We start from the raw sequence: 13098 nt of genomic DNA on the forward strand, positions 1-13098 counted from the left end.
TGTGCCTTAATTTATATTTCTTTAATGGCCAGCGATGTTGAACATGTTTCATGTATTTGTTGTTCATTTATACTTCTGAGAAGTGTCTATTTCCATTGCCTATTTTTTATTGGGTAATTGATTTTGAGGTATCTAATTGTTTTGAGTTCTTCATGTGTATATATATTTTTTTCTTTACAAATCTTTATATATTGTTAGTGTTAGTCTTCTGTCTGAGACAAAGCCAGCAGAACATTTCCCCCCATTCTGTAGGTTGTCTCCTCACTCTGATGATTGTTTTCTTTGCTGTACAGAAGCTTTCTAACTTGTGCCATTCCTCATGCAATTGAGGTTCTGTTCAGGTCTTTGCCTATGCCTGCGTGTTAAAGATTTCTACCTGTTTTACCTTCCAGCAGGTTGTTTCTGTTATAACACTGAGGTCTTTGATCCATTTTGATTGTGATTACTGCATGGTGAGAGAAGGATCTGGATTCAGTCCCCTGAGTGCGAGAGGCCTTGTCTTCCTAGCGCCATTTGTTAAAGAGCCTGTCTTTCCTCCAGCGTGTTTCTAGCTACTTTGCTAAAGAGCAAATGACTCAGTGTGCCTGGATTGTTTGCTTTCTGTGTTCTGTTCCATTAATCCACATGTCTGTTTCTATTTTTATTCATTTATTTAGAACTGGGAGTTGAACTCACGACCTCACACTTGCCAGGCAGGTGCTGTGCCACTGCACTAGATCCCCAGCCCTCACTGCTGTTTTTATCACTTGCTTTGTAGTTGTAGTCAGGGTTTGCAAGGGAAAAGATTTAATACAGCACACATAATTTATAGGATGATTTTATAATATTAACCCAAAGAGTCAAATGCACGAGTGTGCAGGAGATCTGTCCCCACAGGAGAGACCCAAAGAGCCCAGCTGAGTGCCCGGATCCCACGGCAATGTCCTGTACAAGTCCAGGTGGAGGCCCAGAGTAGATGACAATGTCCCGTGCAAGTCTGTATGACAGATCTGCGCTGGGGAGCCCTAAAGACCAGTGATGGAAGCTAGAAAGTCTGTGCCAGCGGGTGAAGGATCTGTGCCAGCAGGCTGAGAGATCTGCACTGGAGCCAGGGATTAAAGCTTAAGGTAAAGAAGCCTAGCCACCCTCAGCAACAGTGGTATCCTGAGCTCCTTCAAGGATGAGAACAGCCGAGTTCGTATCAGAAAAACCAGTGTGACAAGCTTTTCCAGGAGAATCACCAGTGCACATATTCCCCTCCAGTTCTGCTCTTACGATGCTGGCAGCGATTCTCAGGGGGCCCTCCACACGCAGCATCGCGCTCAGTGCCGCTGGGGGCTCCAAGTTGCCCAGTAGTTCATCCACCGTAAGTAGCACAACCTGAAATCTGGGGTTGTGATGCCTCTTTGTTTCGTTATTCTTCTGGGTCTCTTCTGATGCCATATAATGTTAGGATTGTTTTCCCCAATTCTGTGAGGAATGCTATTGGTATTTTGAGTGGGTTTTAATTTCAGAAATTAAAGTTTTAAGTTTCTAGCATCCTGAGCTGGGTGTGATTGCACATTCACTTAATCCCAGGACTCAGGAGACTGAGGCAGTAGGCTTGTTGTGAGTTCAAGATGAGCCTGGGCTACATAGTGAGATTCTGTCTCAAGAAACCAACAAAAATTCTAAGTTTTATTTCATGCTTTTTTTCTCATAATATCTTTTCCTTGTTATAAGAATGCAGTATTGAGCCAGGCATGGTGGTGCGTGCCTGTAATCCCAGCACTTGGGAGGTTGAGGCAGGAGGATTGTTGTGAGTTTGAGACCAGCCTGGGCTACAAAGTAAGCTCAAGGCCAGCCTGAACTTCAATGCAAGACCCTGTCTCAAAAAAAAAAAAAATCAGTATTATTTTTGAGGATATTAGATGATTTTAAATATTTTTCTCTTCTGAGCCAGCACAGTGGCTCATAATGTTACCCTGGCATTTGGGAGCCTGAGGATCATTGAAAGTTCAAGGCTAGGCTGGGCTGAGACCTTGGTTCTTAAAAAAAAAAAAATTTTTTTTTGGTCTTTTTCTTTTTTATCGGTACCAGGGATCGAACTCACGACTGCCTGCTTATAAGGCAGGCGTTTATGCCGCTGAGCTAAATCCCCCGCCCCTCCCCCCCAAATTTTTTTCCTCTTCCATGTATTGAATTATTTCCCCACTCTAGAGTCCTTTTGAAACGGGGTCTCACTGTAGTTCAGGCTGGCCTTGAACTCACTTTGTAGCCCACAACAGCCTCAAACTCACAATGATCCTCCTGCTTCAGCCTCCTGAGTGCTGGGAGTATAGTCATGTACCACCACGCCTGACTCAATAGTCATTTTTAAAAAGATGTTTATCCTATTCTCTTTTGTGTTACAAGTTTTTCTCAAATATCTGGTATTTTTTGGTTGCCAATAAGTTTTTACTAATGCTGCATAAACATGGGCTGGGATGTGTGTGTGAAAAGGTGTTGCCTCCTGCCAGGCAGATGTGAGCAGGCGGGGCCCGTGAGTGCCAGAATATCAAATATTATTGCAGCTTGTCATGCCAGCTGCTCCAGTTATCCTCAACTAGTTCAGTCTGTTTTTCGGAACTCCCTGCCCTGCTGTGGTGGTGGTGGTATACTTGCTTTGTTTTTCTGAGACAGGGTCTCACTGTGCAGCCCAGGCTGACCTTAGACCTGGAGCAATCCTCCTGCCTCTGACTCCTGATGGCTGAAATTGTAGGCATGTGCCACAATGCCTGGCTCCTACCCCCTTCTAAAATTTTTTTAAAAAACTACCCTAGACCTTAGTCTAAATGTCAGGTGGATTTACTCTGGTGAAGATAGTGCTGGATAGTGCTGAGGATAGTGGTGAAGAGAGAGGTTTGTCTGTGCTGCGTGGAGTTGAAGTTGATGTCTTGTTTCTTTATTTCTGTATTTTCTTCTTGGCCAGTGCCCCGCCTCAGTCCTGGTTCCCCACCTCTCTCGGGACTCTGCAGGGCACAGCAGTAGCCCCTGACAGTTTGCAGTGTAGCTTTTACCATTCTGTTAAATACTCAAACTCTCTGATTTCTTTGTTCTAGGTTTTCAATGGAATAACTGCACTTGCTGAAGAATTGCTCCTATTTTTGCACTGTTTGGGGGCTATAACCGTTTAGTTCTTTTATTTGTTGGGGTGATGTTAGGGGTTCTAAGCAGGTGTCCAGTCTGTTAGCTTCTACTGGAGGGGAAAATGTAGTCAAATAAATTCCTTAATGTCTGCAGCCCTTGAGAGCTGTGTGACTGTGGAGGCTGAGGCGGGGGGGGAGGGGGACGGACGGATGGACACAGTGACGGCTGAAGTGTGCCACATTCACTTGTGACTAGCAGGATGAAACCTGTTTATTGGTTTAACTAGTACGCCTGGGCACAGAAGGTGTGACTTTCGAATGGTGCATACGTGTCATCCCAGCACTCAGGAGGCTGAGGCAGAAAGATTGTTGCAAGTTCAAGACCAGCCTGGGCTACAAAGTGAGCTCAAGGCCAGCCTGAACTGCATAGAGAGAGCCTGTCTCAAAGAGACCAATACAGTGTCTTCTGACTTGTACATCTTGGACAAAAAAAAAAAATGCCCCAAATCCTTGAACTTCATGGGTTCTGCAAAATGAACTTCATGTTGAGATGTTTGAGTGATTCCGGTTCAGTAGGTGGCACTCTTTCCTAGTTTAATTCAATCCTAAATTAGACTTCCACGGATTCAGAGTGAAAATTATTTATCTGTATAATTCAAATATATATGGTTTCAGTTTGGTTATCATCAACATTAATCAACTGACTAAATGTATCAAATCAATCACATTAACCAAAATCTCTAAGTTACCTTTCCAAATATCTAACATGTTAGCATAATAATGATTTGTGCTCTGTAAAGTAAAAAACAAAAAACCCTGAAATATAAACAGGAGCCCTGGGGATTAAAGGCATTCATAACAGAGATTCATAATAGTGGTCAAATATTTTTTATTTTGTTTTATTTAGTATCTATTTATGTATTTTTGGGTTTTTAGACAGGGTCTTGCTATCTAACCCAAACTGGCCTCCCACTTCCAGCAGTCCTCCTGCTTTAGCCTCCTGAATGCTGGGATTACAGGTGTGATACACTATGTCCAGCTCTGTAACCTTGAAATAAGCAGCCTTTGAAGTCCTCTAATTCAAAATTACAAAATTATTTTGCTTTGTTTTAAAAAACAAGGTCAAAATGCACCATACTAGTCAGGCATGGTGGTACATGCCTGTAATCTCAGCACTTTCAAGCCAGAACAGGAGGATTGCCATAAAAAAAAAAAAAAAAAAAAGGAGGATTGCCATGAGTTCAAGACCAGCATGGGCTACATACATAAGAAAACCCTATCCCAAAAAACAAAACAAAAATGCCTCCTACAATTACATTAATACTATGGTAGATTCATGAAACTTCTATTTTTGGAAAACTGCATGATCTACAAATAATAACCAGCAAATGTATAGAAGCATCTTTATTTCCTGTTTCGAATCTGCAACACCATAACCTACATGTAATCACAATTTAAATTATACTATTCAGGGCTGTAGTTATAACTCAGCAGCACAGTACTTGTCTGGCAAGTGCAAGGCCCTGAGTTCAGTTTCTGGTACCAAAAATGAACATAGGAAAAAAAAAAACAAAAGCCCTTTGAATTTTTTTTTTTTTGTCTTTTTCTTTTTTATCAGTACCAGGGATCGAACTCATGACTGCCTGCTTGCAAGGCAGGCGCTTATGCCGCTGAGCTAAATCCCCAGCCCCCTAAATTGTTGTATTCTCAGGGTTTACATAAAGCTAATTTGATCTCAAGGAAAACATGAAATGTGTTTGAAGCCAGGCTTGGTTACACACACCTATAATCCCAGCACTTAGGAGGCTGAGGCAGCAGGATTGCTGTGAGTTCAAGGCCAACCTGGGCTACAAAGTGAGACTCCCTTTCAAAAAGGCACTTCAGAGGCTAAGCTTTTTTTTTTTTTTTTTTTTTGTCTTTTTTATTTTTATCGGTACCGGGGATCGAACTCATGACCGCCTGCTTGCAAAGCAGGTGCTTACGCCGCTGAGCTAAACCCCCAGCCCCAGAGGCCAAGCTTTTCAATGAGCAGAAACTTGTGGAATCTCCTCTGACTGCTAATACAGTAAAGTTTTGAAATTATGAATTTCAAAAACATGTTGTGAAACTGTTCTGAAAATGTTCAACCCCCTATAAAATTTTAATGGTGAGCCTCTAAATAGACTTTAGCCAACTTCATAAAAATACTGGTAATTAACAGACCAAAGGGTTTCTAAGACTGATTTCCAGTCACTTGGGGCCCCTGAATTGTGATTCTAAGCATCTATCACCAGTGGTTGGTAGTAGCTTTCTCTTTCATCTTCCTACTGTTTTATTTTATTTTATTTTTATTTATTTATTTATTTTATTGGTCCTGGGGATCGAACTCACGACCACCTGCTTGCAAGGCAGGCACTTATGCCACTGAGCTAAAATAAATCCCCAGCCCTTACCGTTTTAGTTTAAAAATATACTTTCCCAGAGCTAGATGACCTGCAACAATGCCCAGATTTTGGCATGGAAACCAGAAATCTATCAGGACAGCTGAGGTTTCAAATGTTCATCTACAAAATTCCAGACATTCTGTGTCCCCTGGTCAGACTATCATCTGTTATCTTGGTTTTCCAGAAATTTAGCCCCACAGATGATATCAGTCATTGGCAATTCAATACATCTTGAATACTGCACTCTGAATAAGTCAGAAATTCACAGATTGATAATCACCCAAGTTGTCTTTTTTTATTTGTTTTGTGGTACAATAAGTCTCTGCTTAGCAATGAGTTCCATTCCTGGAAGATATTAGTGAGTCGAGTTTGTTTCAAAGTCTTACAAAATGAGTCTCACACATTTGGACACAAATGTACCATGGTGTCTTGGTTCACAAACTCACTTCTCTCTATGATTCTTGTTGCAAATCAAAGCAGACAAGAATTGAAGAAGATTTTCCCATAAGGTCAACATTGAACCCAACCATCCACTGAATTTGATTCAGGACAGTGTAAAGCTTGAGAAACGCAAAGGCGCTATCTGTTTATATCTGTGAAAGTGGACAGCTCAGATGGTTGGAAATTGAGACTTACATGCTAGGGACTGAACCCAGGCCCTGCCCTCTGATCTCTATCCCAGCCTTTCTTTTCTTTGAGACAGTGCTTTATTAGGTCATGAAGTGGTCTAGGCTGAGCTTTAACCTTCAACTCTTCTGTTTCAGCCTCCTGAGCGCTGGAATTACAGTTGTGCACCACTACGCTCGCTTCCTAGCCTTTTTTATCTTTATTTAATTAACTTTTTGTACTGGGAATCAAACTCATTACCTCATGCTTGCCAGGCAGACCCTGAACCACTAAGGTATACCCCAGCCTCTATTTTTAATTTTAATTTTTATTTATTTATTTATTTTTATACCCAGAATTGAGCTTGTACTTGTCAGGCATGAGCTGTGCCACTGAACTATATCCTTCCTAAATTTTATTTCTAAGACAGGATGCTGCTAATTTTTTTGGCTGGCTTTAATGTGTGTGTGGCTTGGGGGGGATTACTTTTTTGTTTGTTTTTGAGACAGGATCTCACTATGCAGTTCAGGCTTACCTTGAACTCACTACATAGCCCAGCCTTCTCTTAAACTCAGTGATCCTCCTGCCTTAGCTTCCCAAATTGCTGGGATTGCTGGCATGTGCTACCATGTCCCACTGGCTTCAGTTTGTGCCTGCCTCAGCTTACTGAGTAGCTGGGAGTATGGGAGAACACCACCATGCCCAGTCATAAACAAGATTTTAATGAGGACCTGCGCTAATTCAGCTAAATCATTATGCAGAGCCAGGCATGGTGACACATACCTGTAGACCTGACACTCAGGTAGTGGAGGCAAGAGGATTACTAAGAGTTCAAGACCACCCCGGAGTCTTAACAAAAAAATCTTTGGGACGGATTAAAAGTGAATTGGAGAGAACATTTAGTGATGATGACACTTTATTTTTATGTTTTTGGTACCAGGGATCAAACAACCTCATGCTTGCCAGGCAGGCACTTATACCACTGAGCTAAATCCCCAGCCCTAACACTTCATTGTTTACAGATATGCCAGGATATCACTGGAAATGAAACTAAATGGAATATGCCATACTTTCTGTAACTTTTCTTTTTCCTTTTTGAGATAGGGTCTCACTATGTGTTTCAGGCTGACCATGAACTCTTGGCAGTCTTTCTGCCTTAGCCTCCTGAGGACTGGAGTTACAACTGTGTGCTCCCATGCCTGACTTTGCAAAGCACTGAGTGACTAGCTGATTGACAGTTGGTTGGGAGAGACTGGGACTTGCTCTGTGTTCAGGCTGGTCTTGGACTCACTAAGTGGCCCAGACTGACTGAGAACTGTGGCAGTCCACCGGCCGGCTGCAGCCTCTGTGATTACAGGCATGTGTCACCATGCCTGCCTCCAAAGCATTTAATCTGAAGAAATAGCTCAGTAAACATTTTCAGAAAGTTCCTGAGATCTTAAGTACAGTATCTTATTTATTAAGTCTTCAAACATTGCTTTATTTTCTTCCATTTGCTTTCCTTCAAAAAGACAATCACAAAATTACTTACTCTCTACTGGTATGATGTGTACAATGGATGGTGGGCATTTTATCTTAGTATTCCTTTCTGATTTTTAGTAATTTGTATAAAATTTTTTCTGTTTATTTCAGGACTCATTAATTCAGCTCATTACTTCCATGTTTAGATCAAACTCCTCAAATTCCTGCCTGGGAGATAATTTGGACTGCTGGTTCCTGTCTTCAGGCCAATTTGGTAAACATTATTTTGCTGCAGTTTCAGGAAAGCATAATTTGACTTGGAGTATGTTTGAATAATCTTGATCTTTTCATGAGTGAATGAAACTATTTCTCAGAGATTCAAATGATTTACTAAGGATTTCTGCTTTCTTAATGGTAAAACTGAGACTATAGAGCCACAATCTCCTTCTTCAAAGTAATTCAATAAATATGTACTATGTTCTGTATTTTACTAAAAAGAGTTATTGTCAACTGGGCATAGTTGTGCATGCCTGTAATCCTAGCATTCAGGAGGCTGAGGCAGGAGGATTGCTGAAAGTTTGAGGTCAGCCTAGACCACATAGCAAGACCTGATGGACATGTTTTGAAATTTTGTTGTAGTTTTTTTTCCTTGAAATAAAATGGATTTGGAAAAGAAGAAAAAGAAAAAGAAAAAAATTAACCAAGCCATCAACCAACCATCAAACAGTATTTTGTGGTACCTCCCCAGAATTGTAGCATCCCTGAGAGGCTGAGCTAGCGGATCCCAATTTTAAGCCCTGCCTGGGCCATTTCATGACCTGGACTCCATCTCCAAGAAGGAAAAGAAAAAGACATTTTTTAATTTTAGTGTTTGGGACTAGATAGGGGCGTGTGTGTGTGTGTGTGTGTGTGATGATAGCATATGCAACTACACCCAGCTTTTATTTAAATGATGGCAAGTTTCACATTTATTATATTTTAGTTTATTTGTTTTTGGTTTTTTGAGACAGTGTCTAACTCTGCAGTTCGGGCTGACCTTGAACTCACTCTGTAACCCAGGCTGGCCTGGAACTGGCATCGATCCTTTGGTGTACGGGGGTTATGGCGTGCGCCACCATACCCAGCCTTATATTTATTAAAGTTAGGAAAAAACAGGTCTGGCAGAGCAAGTTTGGGCCAAATAAAAGTAGGAAAAAAGAGAAAAAAATATACCCTCGCGTGTAGAGTGTGCTACTGTGAATAGACATGGCAGCCCATTCCCATCCTTTTATTTTTTGCTTTATGACAAGGGCTTGCTACATTGTCCTGGTTGGGGTTGAACTTTGTGTGTTTGTTTGTTTGAGACAAGGTCTCTCTATGCCTTCAGGCTGGCCTGGAACTCATGGTGATCCTCTTGCCTCAGCCTCCAGATGCAGGGATTATAAGCATGGGCTACTATGCCTGAACTTTCTTTTCCTTTCCTTTCCTTTCTTTTTTTTTTCCTTTTCTTCCCTTCCTTTCCCTTTTCCCTTTTGCCTGTCCCTTTCCTTTTCCTTTTCTTTCCTTTCTTTTCCTTTCTGTTTGTTTGTTTTTGAGACAGGGTCTCTCTATGCAGTTTGTGCGGGCCTTGAGCTCACTTTGTAACACAAGCAGGTCTTATTTCCTGTCTCTCTGTTTTAATCACTCTCTCTGGCCCAGCTGCAAGTTTCATAGAGAAAGCAAGGTCATGAAGCCCTGTCTGCACAATAATGTTTCCTTCTCACTACCAGCTCGTGTCCTGCCCAGGTTAGATTCTCCCCTGTCAGCTTGGAACCGCATTGGAGTTGCTCTCCAGAGTGCATATCTTTGTTTCCAAGTCTCCCCTCTGTTTTCCTGCCTGCTCCAGTGGACCTCTAGGAATTGTCACCCTTCTGCAACACCATAGCCTGCTGGACCTGTGTCTCTCATTGACAATTGCATAAATGGTCCTTGTCCTCGGATCTGACCAGACTGGTCAGTGCTTTCTAACCCAGGGCTCTCCCACAGGGATACTATGAACGCATTGGTCCAGATATTTCCTTGCAGTGTCAGATGCTTAGCACATCCCCCAGATACCGGTAGGGTGTCATCCGCTGTGAACACCAAAACTGTCCCCAGATTTCTCGCATAATCTCTGCAGGTCAAAAACACCCCTGGGCCCTGGTGTCTCCCTGACAGCCCCCTCTTACACTACAGGATGTGGTTTTTATTTTGCCCTCCTGGGTTTTCCTACCTTTATTCCTAAAAATTTTTTATTGGAGGGTTTATTTTTAAACAGGCTAAGAGAATTTTAATTGTAATTTGATTACTAATCTTTGCAATTAAAGAGAACATCTACTAACAATGTGTTTCCAAGTGTTTCCCAACAAAAAAGAAAAGTCTATGTTGAACATATATTGAATTGGGTAATCACATTTGTACAGGTTTTTAAGACATTTCACAGTTCCTTACATACTTTTGTGCTATTATCATAACATTGTCAATTATAGCACTCCAAGTTCACATAGTAAAACACTCAAAGAGCGCACACATTGAGAATCCCTTCTCCGAGGCTGGTCATACTTTGACTGAGTTATAGACACTTGTAACTGGTAATCTGGGTAAGTGTTTGGTGAGCTGCTTTACAAAACTGGGCTAAACATCCTATAATCTCATCCAGCAAGCCATTACCTTCCATGTCAGTCCCTCTCCCCAGCTTGGGTGAATAATCTGCAATCTGGGTATTCCTGACAGTTATAAACTCAGTGACACAGAAATCAGAAGTCCAGGGACCCTACGTGGGTTCCACCATCTGCAGAGCCACTCCACCTCTCTGTCGCTGCAGCTGGATGGGCCATTCTCGGAGTGTCTCTCCTTCTACAGCCCTTCCCTGAGCAGGGCACTGCTCTGCACCCCCAGGATACCCCCAGGACGCACACTGAGTCTGCGTCCTCCCTGTGTTGGGAGTTAAAGGCCCACGTCCTCACTCGTGTCCTCTCTTCCTGATGCTGGCAGTGTCCTGTACAAGTCAAATGTTCAATACATGTTTGCTGAATAAATTAGTAAGCCAGCTAAATTCCAGATGGTGTAAGCAGAAGTATTTACTTATTTAGCATTGTATTTAATCCCACAGAATGAGGAATGAAAGCCGGAAATCACAGGCCGTCTTCGACGGCACAAGAATGCTCTCACTCCTGTCTGTGTGTGGCAGTGCACACACAGGCTACATGGGGTCTGCTGCAGTGCTTGCCTGTCCACTCCAGCTGTGGACAGTTCACACAGAAGCGTGCTGCACAGAACATTGTACCAGTACTGTGGATGTTATCTCCCAAAAATAAATTTCCTCATTCCTGAGTAAGGCTATTTCTACTTCCAAATCAAGTCGTCTTCACGTCTTCACGATACAGTCTACGTGTAAGTAGTTTTTATTCTACCTTCCCTTTGTTACAAAAACCATGCCTAGGGGCTGGGGATTTAGCTCAGCGGCATAAGCACCTGCCTTGCAAGCAGGCAGTTGTGAGTTCGATTCCCGGTACCGATAAAAAAGAAAAAGACAAAAAAAAATTAAAAAAGAAAGAAAGAAAGAAAACAAATTACATGAAAAACCATGCCTAGAGCAAGTTTGTCAGCTTTACCACATGAATAGAATCACTCATGTTTGTCCTCTTCTGTGTTTTACTTTCTAGACTTCTACCACTGTGAATTCTGTTAGACAAGTTGCTTGATACAGTGAGTTCCTGTTAGAAATACATTGTAGCAGTCCCCATTATACACGTTTCACTTTCTGTGGCTGTACTTCCTGTGGGTCAGCTGAAGATAATAAAAGTTCCAGAGATAAACTGCACATCCTTCTCAGTAGCACTGTGAAACCCCAGGCCACCTGGACAAGTCACATGTGCCATGACGTGTTGTAACCACCTCAGTTTCCAGACTTGCTGCCAGAGAAGCACGTACTGGAATTCAGCTAACCTGAGTTCTACTTAATAATGGTCTGAAGTACAAGAGGGAGGCTGGCAAAAGCACTGCAGAATACCATTATGCCTGTGTTCCTTGATTGTTAGTTGTTACTAATTCCTTCCGGTGTCTGATTTATAAGTTATACCCCTCCTAGGGATATATACCTAGGCACAAGCACAAGCACAATGATCTATGTAGGGTCCTGGGTTCCAGGTACTGCCTGAGGGTCTTGGTGCATACCCTTCAGGGTTAATAGGAAACTAGTATGCTACATTATGTGACTTACACAGCCAGTTTATTAAAAAGATGCTAGACTTTAAGAGATGGAGAACCCCGGTACCGATAAAAAGGAAAAAAGACAAAAAAAAAAAAAAAGAGAGAGAGAGAGCGAGAGATGGAGATCAATATCCAATTTCAAGTATAAAGGGACATAAATATAATGTCTTCCCATCAGTATGGTCAGAGATGATGATACAGTGAGGCATTATTTTGAAAATTTTATGAGTAAAACTGTGAACAAGAAATTCCTTTTTCTCCCTCACAGGAGTAAAAATTCCAAAACCCTACTTTCTATATCAGTTTATTCTTCATAAATAACCAATGAGAAATGAAGTTATTTTGAGTTTTTAAAAAAATAAGTGCCTATCTTGATTAGAAGTTGTTTTAAATGCCATTTTTCCTAGTTTCTTACACTTAGAATCTTATGAAAACAAAGAAGTTGGTGACAGATGCTTCTGTAACTGTATCACAGATCTCAGGGAACACCTTCAGAGGAGAGCAAGGCTGCTCAGCAGCGGCTTTCTATAAAACCCACAGACCTTACAGTTGCAGGTAAAGTGACCAAAACCTTACTTTATACTGAACCAAAGAGTGGGAAACAGTCCACCGTTGACAGGTTCATGTTCCTAGTTTTCAGGCAGTCCGCAGTGAGGAGCCACGGGGTCTGCACTGTAACCCAGCTTGGGTGACAGGCTGAACTGGCTGGCCAGCCCAGAATTCGTGCAGGTGCAGGTGTACCAGATGCAGGCAGGCCTAGGGGCAGAAGGGCGGCACCTGGCGGCCTCACATCTGCTAAATGATTCTCAAGGATGATTTTTCCAGGAGTTACAATGTTCTCAGCGATGTCCATGTGTGCTCTCTGGATCTTACAGCTTCTGATGTGCTTCCCAGGCGCTGAGGATGGTGAGGAGGGGCTGCGGGTTTGCTGTCTCGGAAGCAAAGCAAGTCTTCATTCTCGCAGTGTGGCAGCTCGGGGCCGGCTCCTGCCCCCACCCCATGGGTCAGGACACACACTTTGGGCACAGTGTCCAGGCTCCTAGACGCCAGGATGGAGTCACTGCCTCCTGGGCAGAGCTACAGCACCCTCTAAACCCAGGAGCAGGCCTCGGGGCTGCAGCCTGCACTGCCTCCCAAGACTAGACCGGCCTTGAACTCGTGATTCTCTTGGCTCAGCCTCCCAAGTGCTACAGAATGACAGATGTGTGCTACCATGACTGGCTGCTGCCTTTAATAAACGTGAAAGCTTGCCACTGTGTAGTTCATACTGGTCTTTTTTTGAACTATTTTTTATTAGTATGTACATACATTTA

At 42.5% G+C, this 13098-nt stretch overlaps 1 long non-coding RNA gene across 4 annotated transcripts in view; it reads left to right on the forward strand.

Annotated features, from left to right (window-relative positions):
- The window catches only part of LOC101787729 (uncharacterized), a 32810-nt gene extending 19772 nt beyond the window's left edge, over positions 1–13038 (forward strand). The window contains exons 3-7 of one of the 4 annotated variants that reach the window (XR_010045616.1): positions 877–1106; positions 1243–1345; positions 7748–7850; positions 10686–10966; positions 12661–13038. This is a non-coding gene — a long non-coding RNA (uncharacterized LOC101787729). Of the gene's footprint in view, positions 1–876; positions 1346–7747; positions 7851–10685; positions 10967–12660 lie in introns of all 4 variants that reach the window. The other 3 variants (XR_216166.4, XR_010045618.1, XR_010045617.1) reach the window with 3 other exon arrangements.
- Positions 13039–13098: the final 60 nt, after the last annotated feature.

Source organism: Cavia porcellus, unplaced genomic scaffold (genome assembly GCF_034190915.1).
Source record: "Cavia porcellus strain 051 isolate PalLab524CR breed Dunkin Hartley unplaced genomic scaffold, mCavPor4.1 scaffold_38, whole genome shotgun sequence".
Classification (NCBI taxonomy): Eukaryota; Metazoa; Chordata; class Mammalia; order Rodentia; family Caviidae; genus Cavia; species Cavia porcellus.